The following is a 19538-nucleotide window of genomic DNA, read 5'->3' as shown; positions in this document are numbered from 1 at the left end:
TGCTCGATCTTCTTCCAATCTGCGAGATAGAGATTATGGGGAATTCAATTGCGGGAGCCAGCTGTCGCCCCTTGCGGCTGACTCGATTTAGTTTAACGATTGAGTGGTCTTGGATATTTGCTCATCACCTTCTGCTCTGCGTTTACGACCACCCACATTGTTGGAGCTATTGGGACCGCTGCTGCAATGTCGTGCAATATGACCTGGGTTGCCGCACTTGAAACATTTAATAACTCCGGCATTTTTCTGTTGTGATCCCTTCAGTGCTTCCAAAATAGTGTCTACCCAATCTGGTCTTTCCACTTCTACACGATGAGCTTTGTATGCTGGTTTACTCAATAGTGAGGCCGTTTCCTGAGTCAATGCATGTGATACCGTTTCAGAAAATGTCAGCTTTGGGTTTGCGTATGTAGCTCGCTTCGTTTCCACGTCCCGTATGCCATTTATGAAACTCTGGATTTTTACCCTTTCAGTGTATTCCACGGGTGCGTCCGCATTTGCAAGATGAGCCAATCTTTCAATATCTGAAGCAAACTCCTGCAATGTTTCATTTGCTTTTTGGTAGCGGTTTTCCAACTCAATTTGGAATATCTGTTTCCTATGCTCGCTTCCATAACGTCGTTCTACAGCAGCCATCAATGCTTCATAATTGTTCCGCTCTCCTTCGGGAATCGTCTGTAGAATTTCCGCTGCTGGCCCCTTCAATGCCACGAATAGTGCAGCAACTTTATCTTCCGAATTCCAGTTGTTCACTGCTGCGGTCTTCTCAAACTGTAGCTTAAAGACCTGGAAAGGAACAGAACCGTCAAAGGATGGTGTTTTTACCTTTGTATTGCTTGCTGAAACAGCTGGGCGGTTTAATTGCAACTCTTGTATACGACCTCTCAAAGCATCCACCTCGGCTTCGATTTTTTCCTCAAACTGCGTTATTTTCTCGTCCATACGTGCTTCGAGTTTTGATGATATACGCGCCTCTTGTGCTTCGAGTTGTACTGTTATGCGTGCCTCTTGTGCTTTCAGTTGTGTCTCCATTTTTGATGTAATCTGTGTCGACATTTCTGACATACGCGTTTCTTGTGCTTCAATCTTGGATGTTATGCGTGTCTCCTGCGATTCCAGTTGAGATGACATTTGTGACGACATTTCTGAAATGCGTGCCTCCTGTGATTCCAGTTGGGATGCCATATATGTCTTCTGTTCTTCCATCTTCGATGTTATTCGTGTCTCTTGGGATTCCAATTGTGATGACATATACGTTTTCTGTTCTTCCATCTTCGATGTTAAACGTGTCTCCTGCGATTCCAGCTGAGATGCCACTGTCGATGTTTGAGCAGTTATTGCAGCCAATATCACGTTCAAGTCCGTGCTCGTAACTGTCTGCGATGTTTCGCCTTTCTCCTCAATTTTTGTCGTTGTTTCGTCCCCATCAGGATAAAAGACAAACTCGTCCACATCAATTCCTTGCGACTCCATTACCTCTCGTAGCCGTGCTTGAAGTTCGATCTTATTGCCGGTTGTATTTAATCCACGGTTCTCCAACTCCTTTTTCAGTTGCTGGATCTTCAATTCACTGAACTTTGCCATGTCCAAGTTGTATTCCCAATCTTTGGAATTTATTCAACAATTCCTCTTCTGACACCAATTGTTGCGAATTTTTATTTGCAAATCCTCTTATTTGCCCTTCTGCTAAGTTCGTATCACTAAACTGTTGAATAAATAACTCCAATATTGAATAATGGAAAAATGGCCTTTATTAAAGTACTTCACACTAACACTTATACTTTGCAATTAGCTGGCTTAATAACCAAACTGATAGCTTAAATAAAACTGACTTTCAAAATAATACTGCTATTGCTCGCTAGATATCGTCTTAATCGAAACTGCTTGACAACTCAAATCAAACTGAATTACTTCTTACTCGCCTGCATCGCTTTTATAGTTTACGCTGCATACTTCTAGGCTCTTCGATTTCCAGAAGTTACTAGTTGTTTCGGCTACAAAATCGCCAGCCACAACTACGTGCACAAATTATTGCTCTCTCTTGTGACAACTCAGATAAGGTATATGCATGTGTTTGTAGTTTACAGTCTCCCGCACACACATAAGCGTATAAGTAAATTCATCGGTGTGTGACATCTCATCTCTCGCTGCCTTGTATGTAAATGTTGCTCGTCGGAATGTGTACATATGTGTAGACGCAATTATTGATTCGTTTATGTAGATACATAATGATTGAATTATTGATGTGCATTCACGTCACTGCTTAGATCGGCTTAGAGCTGGCAGCACTCCTTAGTTTTGCTAATATTCGTAACATTATTTATGAAAGCTAATAATTAATTCTGGCGTAAAACTGGTCTACACTAAAATTTATACCGCGTAAATTTGTTAGTTTATACTCTACAGTTCTGAGATCACATTTGTCAGCGTAGTGTAGGTAGGAATAGGCAGGTTTTAATTTTTTCCCAGTCGTCCTTAAATACGTTGTAAGAGAAATTAAGAGCACCAGTTAACTGATTTTCAAATAAAAAACTAAGCAAATAATTTAACTATCCTTTTACTCATAAATTTTTATCACTTAGGCCTACTTGCAGAACGGAAGTTAACATTTTAACTTAGGTTAACTTGACATGAGGGGTTAAACTCATACGTTATTGACAAATTTTTTACGTTAACTTGCCGTTCTGCAAGTGAGCCTTAATGGTTTTTAACTTAAATAAATTCTGACAATTTTTTTACATTATATTTGTATGTGTTTAGCGGGGATTACCCTTATTGCTTTAAATACATGTATTTAAACCGATAAGGGTAATCCCCGCTTAACTCATACAAATAGACAACATTCGTTAATTCGTTGTAGTTCTATAAATAGAACAAAAACGGCAACAATACCAGTTGCATTTGTAACACTTCAACCATCGTAGGAGTGCGGATTCAAATGCCACTCCCGGGAGAAAAGGCTTTGAAGAGATTTACAAGGTATAATCGAAACAGCTGTCGCCTTGTCCGTCCTGATGTCACGTTGTTTAAATTTTTCCCATATATTTATTTTTATTTATTAAATAAATTTTTACATTATACATATTTTAATTGACTAATTCTTATTACAAAATTCACTTACAATAAAATGAGGAACGGCATTGGAGTAATGTCTGATTGTCGTCCTGATGAAACCCTATTAAGAATTTTACTCCCCTACTTGTGGTACCGGAAGGCTTTCAAGGTCAATATTGATCGGCGGCTGTAGGCCGTCCCTGTTGAAGATTCGAAGATTTTATTCTTTCACAGTTTTTGGGGGTTTATTCACTAGTTCCACTCAATGCACCATGACATTTTTATCCTTTTTAAGGTACGCAGCTTTTGCTAGTTTTCCTCAGTGGACAAGGATAATTATATCCACAGTTTGGAGATTTATTTATTAGTTTCACTCAATTTTACAAGGATATTGGTATCCTTTTTTATACTCAGCTGAGCAGAGCTCACAGAGTATGTTAATTTGTTCGCATAACGGTGCCCCGTAACGACATCAACTAACTGAGATAGATATAGAATTCTATATATCAAAATGATCTGGGCGAAAAAAGAAATTCATTTAATTGTATATTCCGATCAGTACTCTTTTTAAATAAAATTTATCATAACAGGCGTGCAAATAAAACTAAATTATTGCACTATTTTCCCAACGTTTCGCTAATCTTTGTTAGCATTTTATTTATTTATTTTAAAAAATCACTGCCACAAACAGAAGTTAAAATTAACATGTAGTTAAATAAGTCAAAAATTTAACATGAAACACTTACACTATTGCATTTCGTATCGAAAACATGAACATAAAACACGAACATAAAACAACAACAAAAACATTAGTCACTTAAACATAAGTATACATAAATAAACTATAATCAGTACCATCTAACCATCATGGTAGTCTTGTCAATACTAAATATTCTTATTTTTATATTTCTAAACATGCTATGTAGGCGGCAGCAATGTTTTTTGTATCCTCGCGTTTGTTCATTGTCAATCATTTTTCAATGTGTATCTTGTTGTTTTTCTTTTTTCTTTATCTATAATTTTCGCGTTTTTAAAATCAGCTGTATGACCACTTGTCAACATATGCTGTGATAACGCTGTGCTGGTCTTTTGTTTTTTTATGTCAGCTTCATGTTCTCCCAGTCTAACAGCTAAGGCTCGCTTTGTTGTGCAAATATATATTTTATCGCATTTTTCAATTTCTCTTCCTTTGCATTTGATCTCGTATATAACGTTGTTTTGTTGTTGAGGCTGTATAGGGTGTTTTGTTTTTGTATATATTGTAGAGACAGTGTGGTTTGATTTGTAAGCAAGGGTTCTGTGTTGTGTTGTTGCTATATCGTGATGAATATTTTCTGTCAATTTTGGAATGTATGTAACGCTGTAGAATTTCTTTTGTGTTTGTACTTCAGCACTTGTTCTTTTATCGGGATGGTTGTTGTTTTTCATGGTCTCCTGCTCTATAAGTTCGCGTATTAAATTTATTGGGTAATTGTTTTTTCTTAGGATTCTATATATTTTGTCTATATTAGCGTCGTGGAATTTTTCGTTGCTTATGGTCAGTATCTTGTGTATTAAATTTATGGCTGTATTTATCTTATATTTTGTGGGTTGTGATGATAAATAATTTATTAGTCGTCCAGAAGAAGTAGGTGTTATATGCCAGTCAAGTAGAAGATTTTGAGGTAATAGTGCAGTTTACGGTACCCACCGAAATTCGGGCCAAAATTTTCGAGTGAGATATCAAAAGACGCGTATTCACATCTAGATCAAGAATCCGAAAGCAGAAGTTAACTTTTTTTACCCGTTCAAAAGATATGAACGAAAAAGCGAAAAAAGACCCGCGGGTCCCTCCGAAACCGGGGGTGGGATCCATAGTATTTTTGCGCAGAACACCTTTTTGCGTTGGCGGCCTTCGGCCGCGCTTATAAAAAATAACCCTGGGCTACGCCGTGCCAAGTCCGGGTCTGTGGTATAACCGTGGCTACCGCCACGGTGATGCACAATTCTTTTTGTGGGTATAAAACAACCACATTAAAATCGCCAACTTCAACTGCAATATATCTCCCGACAGAGATAACATTTTTCTTTTCCGCCTTCGGATTATTGTTCTCGAGATTAATACGCGACTTTTGATACCTCACTCGAAAATCTTGGACCAACTTTAGGGTGGGTACCGTAAACTGCACTACTACCGATTTTGATTTTCCCTGTGAATGCATGCGTCAAGAAATGGAATTTTGGAGTTTACTTCCTTTTCGATAGTAAATTTTAATTTGTTATGGTATTTATTTAAATTTTCAAGAATTGTGTTGGCATCGTTGCGTTTAATTACAGCGAAAATGTCGTCCACACATTTGCATATAAATTTTATTTCTATATTGTGTTCTTGCTTTAGCTTTAGAATCGTATTGTCCAATACGTCATCCATGACAATGTCTGCAATGGTGGGAGAAATTGGATTGCCCATGGGCATTCCGAAGGTTTGTGTATACAGCTAAAGCAAATGAAAAATGCGATAAAATATATATTGGCACAACAAAGCGAGCCTTAGCTGTTAGACTGGGAGAACATGAAGCTGACATAAAAAAACAAAGACCAGCACTGCGTTATCACAGCATATGTTGACAAGTGGTCATACAGCTGATTTTAAAAACGCGAAAATTATAGATAAAGAAAAGGAAAAACAACAAGATACACATTGGAAAGCCTGAGGATAATGGAAAGACGAGAAAAGACAATGAACAAACGCGAGGATACAGAAAACATTGCTGCCGCCTACATAGCATGTTTAGAATATGAAAATAAGAATATTTAGTATTGACAATACTACCATGATGGTTAGATGGTATTGATTATAGTTTATTTATGTATATGTTTAAGTGACTAATATTTTTGTTGTTGTTTTATGTTCATGTTTTCGATACGAAATGCAATAGTGTAAGTGTTTCTTGTTAAATTTTTTACTTATTTAACTATTTGTTAATTTTAACCTCTTGTTTGTGGCAGTCATTTTTTAAAATAAATACCCCCCTGAAGATGCTAACAAAGATTAGCGAAACGTTGGTAAAATAGTGAAATTCATTTATGTCCGTCCGTCCGTCTGCCCGTTAACACGATAACTTGAGTACATTTTGAGGTATCTTATTGAAATTTGGTGTGCATATTCCTGGGCACTCATCTCAGATCGCTATTTGAAATGAACGAAATCGGACTATGACCACGCCAACTTTTTCGATATCGAAAATTTCGCAAAATAGAAAATAGGTAAAATTTTGGACAATGGGCGTGGCACCGTTCACTTTTAAAAGAAGGTTATTTAAAAGTTTTGCAAGCTGTAATTTGGCAGTCATTGAAGATATCAGGATGAAATTTGGCAGGAAAGGTACTCCTACTACTTTATGCATTCTAAACAAAAATTTGCATAATCGGATGACAAACACGCCCACTGTTTAAAAAAAAAATTTTAAAAGTCAAATTTTAACAAAAAATTGAATATCTTAACAGTATATAAGTAAATTATGTCAACACTCAACTCCAGTAATATGATGCAAAAAAATACAAAAATAAAAGAAAATTTCAAAATGGGCGTGGCTCCGCCCTTTTTCATTTAATTTGTCTAGAATACTTTTAATTCCATAATTCGAACAGAAATTTACCAGCCTTTTTGAAATTTGGTAATGGCATAGCTTTTATGACGATAACTATTTTCTGTGAAAATGGGCGAAATCGGTTGAAACCACGCCGATTTTTTATACACAGTCGACCGTATGACCTTCCGCTCTGCCGTTAACACGATAACTTGAGCAAAACTCGATATATCTTTACTAAACTTAAATCACGTATTTATCTGAACTCACTTTATCTTGGTATTGAAAATGGGCGAAATCCGACTATGACCACGCCCACTTTTTCCATATCGAAAATTTCAAAAAATTAAAAAAGGCCATAATTCTATACCAAATACGAAAAAAGGGATGAAACATGGTGACTGCATTGTTTTATTTTTACGCAAACATAACTTTAGTACAAACTTTGTAAAATGTGTGTGACACCTACCATATTAAGTAGAAGAAAATGAAAAATTTCTGCAGGGCAAAATCAAAAACCCTTAGAAACATGCCAGGAATACTGTTCGTGGTATTACATATATAAATAAATTAGCGGTACCAGACAGATGATGTTCTGGGTCACCCTGGCCCACATTTTGGTCGATATATCGAAAACGCCTTCACATATACAACTAAGGGCCACTCATTTTTAAAACCCTCATTAGTACCTTTAATTTGATACCCATATCGTACAAACACATTCTAGAGTAACCCCTGGTCCACCTTTATAGCGATATCTCGAAAGGATGTTCACCTATAGCACTAAGGCCCATTCCCTTTTAAAATACTCTTTAATACCTTTCATTTGATACCCATGTCATACAAACACATTCCAGGGCTACCGTGGGTTCATTTTCCCTAATGGCATTTTCCCTTCTTTGACAAAGGATGAAGGAAAATCGTTCGAAAAAACGTCACCCTTGGTATACAATTTGGTCGGTATTTCCCAAACGTATGTACATACTATGTGATATGGAATTAAACGCCACTTATAAACCATCTACGAAAACAACGCAGCTATAATTATACTCAGATGAGCAGAGCTCACAGAGTATATTAATTTTCTTCGCATAACGGTATAAACTAATCGAGATAAAAAAATATATGAAAAAAAAAATTCAAATAAAACGAATTGAGAGCTGAAGAAAGATAGCAAAGACAAGTTGCTCCACTTTTTAGTATTACCATTTGTATGTATCCATGAAAAAGGCAATTTTGTCTCCAAAGGTCTCCGCTGAGTATGGAATGTTCGGTTACACCCGAACTTATGCGGCAAATACCCACCGACGTGTGCCGTACGTACGGCCTTTTGTCGTACGAAGCACGTTTGACGACCGAACTCTCAAGCCCGTAGGAATCATTGTGTGCGTCTGTGTACATGTACATAACATATGTGTGTGTGTGTATTGTTTACAGATAAGCACTGTTGCCATTGACCATTTTGCATGCATGCTTATGGAAACATCAACTTTTTCCAATTTAATTTTTGATGTTGTAAAAGGCTGGAATTAATATTAAATAAATATAAATAGATTACATATTTATAATCTGCACCTTTACATAATTATTTCGAATTATTTTCACAGTTTGTCAAACTTTAATTAGGTGTTTTTGCATAAAACTGCAAACGGTCAAAAATTAACGCACACAAGTTTACTAGGCAACTCTGTCTAGTGAGAGAGCGATCAGCTGACACGTTCATACGGAAAAAAAAAAAAATTGTTTTGATTTCTACGTTCCGGGCTACGTACGTACGGGCGTTGCACGTCGGTGAGTTTTCGTTTACATTGCACACTCATAAGATAGGTCGTGTCAGCTGACACGTTTTTTCTACGTACGTTCGTGAGTAACCACGGCTTTAGCTTTCCTTAGTTGTTTTTAAGTTACTTTATTGCACGATATTTACGTTAGCGCCCAGTTACTGCCTGGATGCCGTCGATAACAGAATTGAACTCAATGATTACCTTCATCAACTGAACCTGCATGTTTTATTTATTCCAATCTTTTATATTACAATTTTGCTAACTCTCTTAGTTACAATAATTCTTATTCTTATGTTTTGTTCTTGTGGTTATACTTGCAAGTCACTCCGGCTTTTATTCCGTCGCGATCACTTCCATTAACAATGCAAAATGTGAAGTTGCTGTTTCAGCACTGTGATTTTAGACTGTGTTTTAACGTGCATGCTAGAGTACTTAAGGCACATGATGGGTATACTAACTGGGCACTGCCTTCTGTCGTCACATGCTTTTAAGTTAGATCTCGTCAGTAACAGCAGGTGTAGGAAGCGGGATTTGAAGGAAGAAACGGTTGAGCACGATCTGTGTTCGTATCCAGCGCTCGCCAAGGCAAGGCTCCTTAGGGGCGGCAGAGTTGCCAGATCTCTAGGCGGCGATTAAGCAAGTTCCTAGAAAACTTCTAGTATTTGCCAAGAGGACGGAGTTATTCTATAACTTAAGTAATGGTACGTGATAGGGGCTCTTACGATTGGTCGTCAAACAAGTTCTGGTGACACCATTCAGTCTATGTGAGGTCTTTATTGACCGGCCAGCTCAACCTAACCTATCATTTATTTTCCCCTTTTAAAGCATTGTTCCGTGAAAATTAAGATTCCCCCTTCAAGTCTCACAAAAATTAAGACTCCCCCTCCGTACGATTTTCTAAGGGCCTGAGCCCCCCAGGGGATCTTTTTTTGGAGTTCTTTAGTGCAAAGTAGGTAGTTCTGATATATAGCAATAAATGAAAAATTAAATATCTTTTCGGGTAGTATTGCCAGGGAGGTAATACTTAGCAGGCAGTTGCAAAACATCGATATTGTATCAGTGAAAGAATTGTAAAAGCGAGTGTGTTTTGATTTCCATATCTCCAGTACAGATTAATTCGTATAGCTTAAAATTGGCATAGCTGTCAAGCTGTTAGTCAGTACAAAAGTCTTAATGAAAATCGGGATATATTGGAAAGAGGCACCTGCCCTACAAATTCGAACTTCCTTATGCATATTCCGTAACCCTTATAGGAAGGAAGTCTTACAAAATGATAGAATTATATTATCATACCATCTACTTGAAGTGATATTTTTTAAATGACTTTTTGAAATGCAGGAAAAATACAAATAAAATTTTGTCTTATAAAAAAAAAATTTATATAATAACCATTGTAAATACATACAAGTGAAGAATCTTTCTATTCCTCCATTGCCATACCTACCTGTCAAATAATAGCTGACAGGGAGAACGGCTGTCGCGAATGGCCAGAGAATGGAAGAAAGGTTTGTTTTTTGCTCGCGGTTATTAAATTTAAGTGCCCTGAATTGCTCATTTGTCTTTCAAATCAGCTTTTCTTTTAAATGTGTATACTGAAAATCAGACTACATATTAAGAATAATTTCTAAAATCTAGTTAATAGATTAAATGTGAGCAGCCAGTTAAGCAAACATGTTAAAATATGTAAATAATGCAATATAACAGTCGTCTACAAAAATGTTTGAAAAACACTATTTAGCAAATGATTTAAGTAATCGAACAGCGATTTAACAGGTGATCGAGGCTGTTTACTATTGTGAACGTTTTTGTCAAACATTCGCCACTTGTATGAATTCACAATGATAATAACACTGCGTTACAAAAACGAGCTTTAGTTTTGTCCTATGAACCAAAAATACTTTTTCGGAAAGGGGAGAAAAAATAAAAATACACGTGTATCGGCGATTTTCATGTATGGCGTTTTTTTATGTATAAAGTATAAAGCTCGTAGCTCGTAGCTTTATACTTTATACATCAAAAAAAAAAATCTGACTTGTACATGCAAATCGCTTGTATTTTAATTTTCTCCCTGTTGAGAGACAACTTCATTACAAGGAAACACTTCATTATCACATAAGATATCTTATGCACTATTCTTGCTCGACACTGTAATCTTAAGATCTTCATATTTACTTTCCAGTTTCACCCATGTATCTACAATATGTATACAATATACATAAAGCTAACGTAACTATTATCATTCTCTTGCACATTTATCCTAAAAGCCCCGACACATAAGCACTTTTTCATATAGATGAGTTTAACACAAGCTTATGCATTATGAGTAGATTGCAAACATTTTTATGGAGAACGGTAGAATGAGCGACACAGCCATTTCCCAATTTTTGTTACAAGCAAAGCATAAGAAGAAGAATGTGACCTCTGTTTTGGTAAAGGAAGTTGAATAGCAATAACCAGATTGAAAAACAACAAGGCCGGGGGCGCTGATGGATTGCCTGCGGAGCTATTCAAGTACGGCGGCAAGAGTTGGTAAGTCGCATGCAGCAGCTTCTTAGCAAAATATGGGCGGACGAGTGCATGCCCGACGGTTGGAATCTAAGTGTTCTTTGCCCAGTCCACAAGAAGGGGGATACTGCAAAATGCACCAACTATCGTGGAATCAGCCTTCTTAATATCGCATATAAGGTCCTTTCAAGTGTATTGTGCGAAAGATTGAAGCCCACCGTGAACCGGCTGATTGGACGTTATCAGCGCGGCTTCAGACCTGGTAAATCTACCATCGACCAGATTTTCACAATGCGCCAAATCTTGGAAAAGACCCGTGAAAAGAGAATCGACACACATCACCTCTTCGTCGACTTTAAAGCCGCCTTCGACAGCACGAAAAGGAACTGCCTATATGCCGCTATGTGTGAATTTGGTTTCCCCGCAAAAATTATACTGCTGTGCAAAATGACGTTGAGCAAAACCATCAGCTCAGTCAGAATTGGGAAGCACTTCTCCGAGCCGTTCGGAACTAAACAAGGTTTCAGACAGGGTGACCCCCTATCGTGCGATTTCTTTAATTTGATGCTGGAGAAAATTATACTAGCTGCAGAACTTAACCGCACTGGAACAATATACTACAAAAGCGTGCAATTACTGGCATATGCTGATGACATTGATATCATCGGCCTAAACACCCGTGCTGTTAGTTCTGCTTACTTCAAACTGGAAAAAGAAGCGGAAAAGATGGGTTTGATGGTGAATGAGGACAAAACGAAGTACCTGCTGCTATCGAGCAAAGAGTCAGCGCATACGCGCCTTGGCAACCACGCTACTGTTGGCAGCCAAAGACTTCGTTTATTTGGGAACCAGCATCAACACTAGCAACAACATCAGCACTGAAATCCAGCGAAGAATCAATATTGCCAATAAATGCTACTTTGGACTAGGTAGGCAATTGAAAAGTAAAGTCCTCTCTCCGCGAACGAAAATCATACTCTACAAGTCACTTATTGTACCCGTCCTGCTATATGGAGCAGAAGCATGGACCATGACAACAGCAGATGAAGCGGCTTTGGGAGTGTTCGAGAGAAAAGTTCTTCGAAAGATTTATGGACCTCTACGCGTTGGCGATGGCGAGTACCGAAGAAGATTTAATGATGAGCTGTACGAGCTATACGCAGACATCAACATAGTCCAGCGAATTAAAACGCAGCGGCTGCACTGGCTAGGCCATGTTATGCGAATGAATGATGATGCTCCGGCCAAGAAAGTGTTTCTATCGGAACACGCCTATGGAAGCAGAGGTAGAGGGCGGCCCCCACTCCGTTGGAAGGACCAGGTGGAAAACGATTTAAGCTCCCTTGGTGTGACCAATTGGCGCCGGTTGGCGGAGCGAAGGAGCGACTGGCGCGCCTTGTTGGACGGCCATAACCGTTTAGACGGTTAAGCGCCAATTAAGTAAGTAAGGGTGTTGACACAATTTGTGAAATTATTTTTCCCACTGGTTGGTAAATTTTCTAATATTTTTCGCAGGTAAAAACTGTAATATAACAAATGAATACGACACAAAATATGTTAGCAAGTATCTTTATTGTAAGGGGATAATGTTTATACCAGTGCTTCGCGAAAGTTTGTATGTGAATGGGCAAGGCGTAATAAACTTCAATTGCCACGTCTAAAGTTGCTTCATATTTACAAACGCAACATCTTGGTTGATTGTGGCGATGTTATTGGAATGCATAAGCTTGTGTTAAACGCATCTATATGAAAAATGCCATTGTGGCACCGCCTTAATATTCGCTACCTACAATGTCGTTTAGGTCATACTGTTTGCTTTCCAACATAAGAATATTTGTATGCTTGCAAGAGTTTTTGTGCATGAATAAAGTCAGTCTATTTACATACATTATGGCGGCCACCGTGGTGTGATGGTAGCGTGCTCCGCCTATCACACCGTATGCTCTGGGTTCAACTCCCGGGCAAAGCAACATCAAAATTTTAGAAATAAGATTTTTCAATTAGAAGAAAGTTTTTCTAAGCGGGGTCGCCCCTCGGCAGTGTCTGGCAAGCGCTCCGATTGTATTTCTGCCATGAAAAGCTCTCAGTGAAAACTCATCTGCCTTGCAGATGCCGTTCGGAGTCGGCATAAAACATGTAGGTCCCGTCCGGCCAATTTGTAGGGAAAAATCAAGAGGAGCACGACGCAAATTGGAAGAGAAGCTCGGCCTTAGATCTCTTCAGAGGTTATCGCGCCTTATATTTATTTTTTTTTTTTTTATTTACATATACAGAATCAATTGCGTCGCATCAAACAGCAGAATTTTCGTTATCATTTTGGTGTTGGGCAAATACTGAAAGGCTCGGTATTTCTACATGGTGACGTCTCGTTATATCGCACATCGAATTTGTTTGCTCAATTGGACAACTTGGTATTTTCCAACACAGACAATTGGTCACAAACGCTGGATAATTTTTGATTGCGTACTACTTCGTCAATTATGGCACCTCAAAAGGGCGACACCTCTACCAGAGGTGAAACAGATTTTCTTAAAAGAAAATGCGCTTCGTATACCAAAGAGTTGTCGGATATGAAGAGGTTCACACGCATCGATTCCCTGCGACAATTCCTTGAGGAGGAGCTATCAATACGCCTAGAGCTATTAAGTGAACTAAAGCACAACTACGAAGCCCATCATTCCAAACTCGAAGAACATGCTTTTCAGGAAGTTAATGCGGAATCACGCACACAATTCATATCCAGCTACATTAGAGTCAAAACCATGCTAATGAAGGAACTAAATTCACATCATGTACCTAAAAAAAGACATTCATCTACCATTCGCCATCTTACATCTGATTATCAGTCAGCTTCAATTGTAATTTCACAACCGAAGGTACGATTACCCAAATTGGAGGTCCCGAAATTTGGTGGACTGTACACGGAATAGCCCGATTATTACTCGATGTTCCAAACACTGGTAGGTAATGACCCAGAACTGACCAAAATTGAAAAGTTCCAGCATCTTCGTACTAGTGTGAAGGGCAACACACTGGATTCGATTGATCACTTCGGTGTTCGATCACTTGAAATAAATGACAGCAATTATGACAAAGTTATTGGTATACTCTTAGATCGCTGTGATAATAAAAGTTTAACCTTTCAGGCACATATAAAGGAGTTGTTTTGTTTAAAGCAATGCGAAGCTGAGAGAGTTAAGCGGCAAGTTCAACGCCAATCTTCGAGCAATTCAGACGATAGCAACGAAAGAGCAGATAGCTGATGGTTTACTCACACATCTCATTTTTAAGCTATTGCATAGATTTTATCGCGGGCTTGGCGACTAAATCAAATAAACCGTAACGGATATTTGTCAAAAAAGGTTCGAAAAGGTTCGTAAAAGTTCGGTGTTAGCAACAGGCCAAATACATAAAATTGGATCTCTATCATAAACAGCGGTGGGCACCACTACATTTACAGGGTTACCAAATTGAGAATGTGTTAGTAAACACGAACGCGTAGCGAGCACGCAAGCAAAACCAATTATTTATTTAGTTTGATTTCAATGCTGGAACGGTGAATACATGTCACACGCCCTCTTTGGTACTCTGTTTTAAGCGCGCGTGCGACACTTCCTCACCGTACGACCGTCGAAATCAAACTAAAATAGCTATCGTTGATTTTCACGAAGTAGCCATTGTGCTATCGCTAATCGTATACATATATGGTCGCTTACAAGACAACCTAATAAAACCGCACTGCGTTTTTTTAGCGCACGCAAACAACCGGCGTTTTTCGCCCTTACCCAAATAAGCATGCGTTGCGACAATGTAAAGCATGTGTGCAAACGTCAAATCTGAATGTCACGCAGAACAAAAATTGGAAATCGAGTTAGGTTTTCACGCAGCAAATTCAATTTGAGTTGCTCCATACAAGTTGTATGCATGAGACATTTTTGACAGAAAATGACTTGCGTGCGTTTATATTAGGTTGGCTCGTTAGCAGGTGCTAAGCTCACGCCCACCCCTGATAATAAAGTTAAAGTTAAAGTGAATGTTAAAATTAAAGCGAAAGTTAAAGTTAAAAATAAAGTTAAAGTTAAAGTGAAAGTTAAAGTTAAAGTTAAAGTTAAAGTTAAAGTAAAAGTTAAAGATAAAGTTAAAGGTAAAGTTAAAGTTAATGTTAAAGTTAAAGCGAAAGTTAAAGTTAAATTTAAAAATAAAGTTAAAGTTAAAGTGAAAGTTAAAGTTATGGTTAAAGTTAAAGTTAAAGTTAAAGTCAATTTCAAAGTTAAAGTTAAGGTTAAAATTAAAGTTAAAAATAAAGTTAAAGTTAAAGTTAAATCAAAAAGAATTTCCGAGATCTAGGCCACATATATATATTAGTAATAAAAATGCAATTAATTATACCATATATGTTGTATTTATTTATTTTGTCGATATTTCGATTTCAATTAGAAATCATCTTCAGGGCTGTAAAAAAATAAATTTCTCTATAAAAACCATAAATGCACAAACATAATCTAACACTTACACTTGTGAATGCACCTTGTAGACTAATTTAAAATTTCAATGCAGAACACAGAATATCATAAATAGAAAACAAAGATGTATACAAATAATAAACAAAATATCTGCTAACAACAACGTATATATTAACTTATTGGACACCCTCAGCATTGTTGTTACTAACTTCTCTTTATTACCAAATGTCTGTATGCGTGAGCGATGTTGTCGGTGTCGCTCTTAAAATTCATGCGTATGTCATTAGGTGTATTGATAATATTTAGCATTTCGAGAGTGTACCGCTTGGAATATTGTTTTTCTTCTTGCAATATTGTAACATTCTCTAAGTCCGGAGAGTGTCCCGTGGTCTTGCAATGTTGCGATAAAGCCGTTCTGTTGTCGTTAGAGTGGTCGCGATTTTTGATGTTCGATTTGTGAGCGGAAATCCTTGTCTTTAGTTTTTATTAGTACCCACATATACTTTGTTGCATACGTGGGACCCGTCGCCATTACATTTAATTTTGTATATTACGTCGGAATTCTCGTATTTTTCGATTTTTCTTTTTGTATTGCTGTATATTTGTTGTAGGGTATTTTTATACTGGAACGCGATTTGAAATTTTTCTTTGTCATACATGTTTGAATGTTTTATACGGTTAGACAAACCATGTACAAATACGGCAGTCTTATATATTTTTTTTATGTTTTGTTCTTTGTTATTATGATGATGAGCAGAACGGCCAATGCGCCCAGATTCTATGGACTACCAAAGATCCACAAAGAAGGAACTCCACTTAGACCTATATGTTCGTCCATTAATTCTCCGTCGTATAACTTGTATAAATACGTGGTTAAAGTCCTGAAAAATATCACTAAAGAGTCCAAGTACAATGTTGAAGACACGATTGAGTTCAATAATAAGATTAAAAATACATATATTTATGATGATGAGAGTCTGGTATCGTTTGATGTTATGCCCCTGTTTCCTAGTATCCCAGTAGACCATGCCATAGAGATCATATCGTCCAAATGGGCCCAAATAAAACCCCACACAACCCTTAACCAAGAGCTATTTTTAAGTGTTGTACGCTTCTGTATAAAAGATAACAGACACATTAAGTACAACAACAAAGTTTATGAACAACGATCGGGTATGCCTATGGGATCACCAGCATCACCGGTAATAGCCGATATAGTAATGGAGGAATTACTACTGAAATTTGAGGAAGAATCACGGCACAATTCTCGTCTGCTCACAGAGTACGTTGACGATTTATTCGCTATTGTGAAAACCGATTCCGTTGAAGAAATGCTGGGCCTCTTGAACTGATTTCATAACTCAATAAAATTCACATCTGAGATGGAAAATAATGGAATGTTGCCGTTTCTGGACACGGTAGTAATAAGAAATAACAGCCACCTAAACTTTGAGTGGTATAAAAAGCCTACGGCTTCCGGGAGGTTAATAAATTATAACTCGAAACATGATAGGAGTATAATAATAAACACTGCCAAAAATTTTATAAGGCGAGTTCTCTCGATCAGCGATAGAATATATCACCCGAAAAATATAAGCATCATCAAAAAAATACTTCAAAACAACGAGTTTCCGATCCACCTTATTAATGGTTATATCCACCAATTTTACGCTACGAATAAAGACAAAGAACAAAACATAAACAAAATATATAAGACTGCCTTATTTGTACCTGGTTTGTCTAACCGAATAAAAAATTCAAAAATGTATGACAAAGAAAAATTTCAAATCGCGTTCCAGTATAAAAATACCCTACAACAAATATACAGCAATACAAAAAGCAAAATCGAAAAATATGAGAAATCCGACATAATATACAAAATTAATTGTAATGGCGACGGGTCCCACCTATGCAACAAAGTATATGTGGGTACTACTAAATCAAAACTAAAGACAAGGATTTCCGCTCACAAATCAAACATCAAAAATCGCGACCACTCTAACGACAACAGAACGGCTTTATCGCAACATTGCAAGACCACGGGACACTCTCCGGACTTAGAGAATGTTACAATATTGCAAGAAGAAAAACAATATTCCAAGCGGTACACTCTCGAAATGCTACATATTATCAATACACCTAATGTCATACGCATGAATTTTAAGAGCGACACCGACAACATCGCTCACGCATACAGACATTTGGTAATGAAGAGAAGTTAGCAACAATAATGCTGAGGGTGTCCAATAAGTTAATATACATATACGTTGTTGTTAGCAGATATTTTGTTTATTATTACTGTTTATTATTTGCATACATCTTTGTTTTCTGTTTATGATATTCTGTGTTCTGCATTGAAATTTTAAATTAGTCTACAAGGTGCATTAACAAGTGTAAGCGTTAGATTATGTTCTTGCATTTATGGTTTTTATAGAAAAATGTATTTTTTACAGCCCTGAAGATGATTTCTAATTGAAATCGAAATATCGACAAAATAAATAAATACAACATATATGGTATAATTAATTGCATTTTTATTACTAATATATATGTGTGGCCTAGAGCTCGGAAATTCTTCTTGATATAACTTTTGAAAGACCGAAAATAAAAATAAACACAACATCAGTTAAAGTTAAAGTTAAAGTGAAAGTTAAAGTTAAAGTTAAGGTTAAAGTTAAAGTTAAAATTAAAGTCAAAGTTAAAGTTAAAGTTAAGGTTAAAGTTAAGGTTGAAGTGAAAGTTAAAGTTAAAGTTAAAGTAAAAGTTAAAGTTAAAGTTAAACTTAAAGTTAAAGTTAAAGTCAAAGTTAAAGTTAAAGTGAATGTTAAAGTTAAAGCGAAAGTTAAAGTTAAAAATAAAGTTAAAGTTAAAGTGAAAGTTAAAGTTAAAGTTCAAGTTAAAGTGAATGTTAAAGTTAAAGCGAAAGTTAAAGTTAAAGTGAAAGTTAAAGTTAAAGTTAAAGTTAAAGTTGAAGTGAAAGTTAAAGTTAAAGTTAAGGTTAAAGTTAAAGTTAAAGTTAGAGTTGAAATTAAAGTTACAGTTGAAGTTAAAGTTAAAGTTATAGTTAAAGTTAAAGTGAAAGTTAAAGTTAAAGTTAAAGTTAAAGTTAAAGTGAAAGTTAAATATTAACTTCTCATTTATTCAATAAAAGTAAAAAAATTTTTTTCTTATCGGTCACCAAGCTTAAAAAGGTTAACTTGAATTAATATCAAAGAAAACAAAATGTTGCATAAATATGATAATTGCATAAGTTGACAATACGCAATAGCTTTACCGCGGCAGTCCCCGAGTGCCACACGTCCTTTTTTTAATAAGTTTGACGTTACTTCGCAAATCAAATGGGAAGAAATTACACCTGTCAAGGAGCTGCCTACTCTAGATTCAGTCCTCACGTTTTGGAACAGGCGTTGTCAAATGTTGGAAAGTGTGGAGAATGCTACGGTAAACCAAACACCTAGCAAGCAGGTGAGCAAAAAATTTAATTTTTGCAAGGCTTTATTTCTTAATTTGTCACCAGAACTGTGTTTAAAGGAGGCTAAAAGGTTACAGCTCTGCACTAATAGCCTTAAAAAGGGTAATTTCTTAAAATCTTGTAAATCATCTGCATGCAACGCAGAAGTCTACGTCTAATCTTGAAAATTCGATTGATGACCCCTTAACTTCTTGTACATCTAAAGTAAATCAATCACTTGTTAGCTCTCTTACGGAAGAAGCAAATTCTCTTCCCAAGAATGTTATACCTTTGGCCACTGCTGTAATTTTTGTAAAAAACTATGTCGGCACGTTAGTTCCTTGTAGAGCGTTGTTGGTCTCAGCATCACAATTAAATTTCGTCTCATCGCGTTGCGCTAATTTGCTCCAACTAAAGAAATAAGTCCACAGCCTTGATTTCCGGTATTGGCCAGACTGACCTTGTGTCTAATCACACTATTGAAGTTTGTATGCAGTCACACATAAGTAATTACACAAGCACATTTACTGCGGTCGTTACGCCATCTATTACTGAAAATCAACCTTATTATACTTTGAATAACATCGATTCGCAGATCCCTGCAAATATAAAACTTGCAGATCCATCTTTTTATAAGTCTCAACGAATCGACATTCTGATTGGAGCGGAAATATTTTTTGACCTTATGTGTGTTGGACAAATACGTTTGTTT

The 19538-nt window shown here is 36.8% G+C and overlaps 1 protein-coding gene across 1 annotated transcript in view; it reads right to left on the bottom strand.

Moving 5' to 3' along the window:
- The window catches only part of Cubn2 (Cubilin 2), an 864444-nt gene that overhangs the window by 750174 nt on the left and 94732 nt on the right, over positions 1-19538 (bottom strand). The gene's annotated exons all lie outside the window — the stretch shown is intronic.

Source organism: Eurosta solidaginis, chromosome 5 (assembly GCF_040869045.1).
Source record: "Eurosta solidaginis isolate ZX-2024a chromosome 5, ASM4086904v1, whole genome shotgun sequence".
Taxonomy (NCBI): domain Eukaryota; kingdom Metazoa; phylum Arthropoda; class Insecta; order Diptera; family Tephritidae; genus Eurosta; species Eurosta solidaginis.
Note: the sequence above shows the minus strand (reverse complement) of the source record. Positions and strands in the feature narration are given on the sequence as shown.